Source organism: Zerene cesonia, chromosome 1 (genome assembly GCF_012273895.1).
Source record: "Zerene cesonia ecotype Mississippi chromosome 1, Zerene_cesonia_1.1, whole genome shotgun sequence".
Classification (NCBI taxonomy): domain Eukaryota; kingdom Metazoa; phylum Arthropoda; class Insecta; order Lepidoptera; family Pieridae; genus Zerene; species Zerene cesonia.
In genome coordinates, this window is record NC_052102.1 from 11,403,021 (window position 1) to 11,407,043 (window position 4,023).

Below are 4,023 nucleotides of genomic sequence, written 5' to 3' on the forward strand. Positions count from 1 at the left end.
GAACTAGCTTCCCGCCCGCGGCTTCGCCCGCCTCCGTATTGTTCATACCTCTTAAACCGTCCCGGGACTTGATTATAAAAATCAGACCAGCCACTCTCGAGTTTAAGCGAGACTATCGAACAGCAAATTATTTTTATATATTAGATGCGTATGAAATATTTTCAACCCATACTCGTAATCTTACCGTTAACCCGTGTTATCACAGTATTAATTTCGATGTTATATTTTATTCCGGCTTTCAAAATTTGAAGGAAATTTGTAACAGTATTATCGCCTCAAAGCGGAACCGGGTAAAGAGTAGAAGCGATCGTAAGCGCTGGAGCGCTGACCGCCGCTAATGCACGTCTTTGAGATGCAAATATGTGGCGCTGCAGCCGCTGTATTGAGAGGTGTTACTTACCAGCTGAGCAATGTACATCTATCATACTTATGGAAAATTTATTACGCGTTAAATTGTTTTGTTGGAAAATAAATTCATTTCATTGAATATTGATTTATTTTCGCGTATATACAAAAGCGTATATACCCGTGGTCTTCACTAAGCGCATCGTCATCTTGTGTGACACTTCACCGAGCATTTCACAAGTCTTATAGGATTTTTAAATGTCACATAACAACTATCAGCATTACATATCTTATGCTAGGAAATACAAGTATTTCATCGGCAATTAATAAACACAAATACCTAAATCATCGAAATGTGTTTCTTTATATTAGAGATCTAAAGAAAACAAATAGTGCTTGTGTAATACGGGCACATGAAAATATTTTATTTTTCTAATAGCGTGAGCGTTTTTGGTGTTGTTTGCGCTAAACCAGCCAATTACAATATTTATTGCTGCTCAGTTTATGTTGAGACGCTTTTTGGACCAAATAAATCGATTTTTACAAGTTTCGTTCTGCTAGATAGCGTCTGAAATTTTAGTTAGGAGATAACGTTCGTTTAATATTTCAAAAATGTTACACATACCCTACAATAAATTTATAATTTCTAGCCAAATGGGCCGATGGAGCTATTCATAAAATATTACAGATGTCATACTGTGATATGATATAGCGAACACGCGACTAACTATATTTTAGTGAAGTTTGAACCAATTCCCTATGGCGTGATCGTCAGGGTCATTAACAACTAAGTCATGGGGCCAGACCAACAAGTCCACTTTCACAGTTCAGAGTTCAGACCACACAAGCTGGTAGTGAGTTAGTGTCATTTGTTAAAGATGATCCACAATAATGCTTCTTTATTCATCTACTTGTGTAATATGAAAATACATGTATTTTTACTACAATATTCTAACGAGGTTTTGATAAGGTATCGTCAAAGGATGTAAAAGATTTGATATATCTGACGTTGTTGGAAGGAGGTATTGACTTTAATCTTAAATATACAACAAATTCTGGTTATTCTTTGGCTGATCAAATATCATCCACTAACAAAATAAAACGTGTTTTGATAACACAACAACTTTGCTGGCTTTATTAAGGGCGTCATCCTCAAATAGAAACAAAAAGCTTTTGTTTTTTAGACAAATTTATATTTGTCACAACAAAAGCTTTTTCTAGGTATATGCAAATTGGAGCTCTCGTGCTACGTCATTGTATTTGTTCTACCAAATTAAATATTCTATTTATGGAATGGACACAAAATGTAACAAGTCGTTTTATATATAATTAATAATCTATAATGCAATAATAGTTATTACAGCGACAATTATATTTTCATGACCTTATATATTCTAATGATTCCTATGTGGAATAACTGCAAAAATTATAAAACATTGCTCTCTGCCCCGTCTTTTAATCTATGTCTATCTGTTCGCCTTATACTCAATAACTACTGCACCGATTTTCATACTGATTTAGTGGTTCTCGAGGAAGGTTTGTGTTTCGAGGCGAGGAATACTATATTTACCGTTAAGATAGCCTACGAAGTCCTCCCTGGGTTACTAGTTTAATTTTAAACTATTTAGAAAAGTTGTCTCATAATCTCAAAAAAAAATTTAATTCATTCAAACATAGTTACCTATACACAATGATTTTTATAACTATGTTTTGATATATAGAGCTATGTTGATCATTATCTTAAAAGCTAACAATATAACACTTTATACGGAGTTTCGTACATACGTCCAGTTCCATAGCAGTTCATTAAAGTTTCCATCCAAAGCATGTAAAAATATATTAATCAAATCCAAACACAGGAAATTCATCATGGCATCAGCGCAAGGTAATACGCAACGTCGAATAAATATGTAAAGGGTCGTCTCCATTAGGCAGGCTCGGGTTAAATATTCACCCGCCGCCGCCGCCGCCGCCGCCGCCGCCGCCGCCGCCGCCGCCGCCGCCGCCGCCGCCGCCGCCGCCGCCGCCGCCGCCGCCGCCGCCGCCGCCGCCGCCGCCGCCGCCGCCGCCGCCGCCGCCGCCGGCCTCCTTCGCCGGACCATCATTAGATAGTTGCTCTCGTATGCAAACCCTTGCGTCATTACTTTCTGTTTTGATTAATCATGCCTATTTATTATTTCGCAAGCTCTGTGAGAAGTTTTGAGGCACTTGCATGTGAATTCTTACTGTGATCTTATTAAGCCACGATAACTTTGTTCCAAAAAGATGGAATCTAGAAAATTTCATATATGACGATAGATACAAAAAAATGTAACTAGTAAGATTAATATTGCACATTACCTTGTCAAGTATGTATAATAAAGTATGTATAATATGTATTTTCCTTCTTAAAACAATGCCCATTTCTCCAGACTCAAGCAAATAATAGCGTTCTTCTGCATACATTGTGTAACTGAACCAACTGTATCATTCCATAAGTTTTTATGGTTCTTCGAATGTGGTTTTAACACCTTTACAACAAATAACATGTTACGACTGTCTCCCGAATGCAATGCACAGCTCACCGTATAGTGTTATCGCATGAAGTTGGTGTTTGTATGGAGATTCTTCTCAACTCGGCCAAATCATAAACATTGGATCTATCTGATTGGCGAATGTCTAGTATTTCATTACTTTTATTCCCTTACCATCGCATTCTCGACAGGGAAGACTCAGACAATTTTTATTGATGTAATTTTTATTTTATTGCTAACGTTCTATTTTAACTGCACAATAACAACACTAACAGTCTTATTAGTTGTAATCAAATTGCAATGAGATAAAAATCTCTAAAGATCAAAATGTTGTAATTACACAATCAGGATATTCTCGAATAGATTTCACGGAATAAAAAGCACTTCAGGAGATGGAGAAAAATAAGCGATGACTAATTCCACAAAAAATAAGTAATTACAGTTGGCCAACAGTAATTACTTATTTTTTCTTTTTAATATTAAATATCTTAATTTAGCGCAAAGGAATAATAAATTAAACTCTATTTCTAATGTTAAAGTAATTACTTTATTTATACAAATCCATTAATTCGCCACATTACGGCATTACAAAACCCTGTAAGGGGCGATTCAGCATGAAACAGGTATAAGTCTCAAGTGATACATTCCAAAATCACCTTTAATGCTTATGCGCTAGAATACATAAGGAGAAAAGTCCGATGCCGGTAAGATGCGTCGCGATAAGAGGTAGTTTGCAAATAGAAGGGAATTAGTTGAAGCCTTATTTGCAATTCGACAGATATCGCGATGTGTACGCAATTACGGAATTACGAGTCACGGTGACGAGGAGCGCGGGATGTGGGTCGCCCAATATCTTAACTTGTATCCGAGCTCAGGTGTAAAAAATCTTTACAAGGATTTTCTTGCAGCAGTTAGATAAATATACGAACAAACTTCTATTTTTCAAGAGAATTTGAATTTATTCATGTCCATCCAACTGTAACGTGAACTAACATGTCTTGTCAATGTCTCGTGCTACATTCCTGTAACTCTTCTTAACGAACAACACTTTACAATTAATAACAAATTAACAAATCCATCCTCATTCTCCGTTTCTCCGTGCAATTGTCTCGCGATTAAACGGTTTAAAAATAACAAGAACCTCTGTTCGCGAGTGACGGACGGA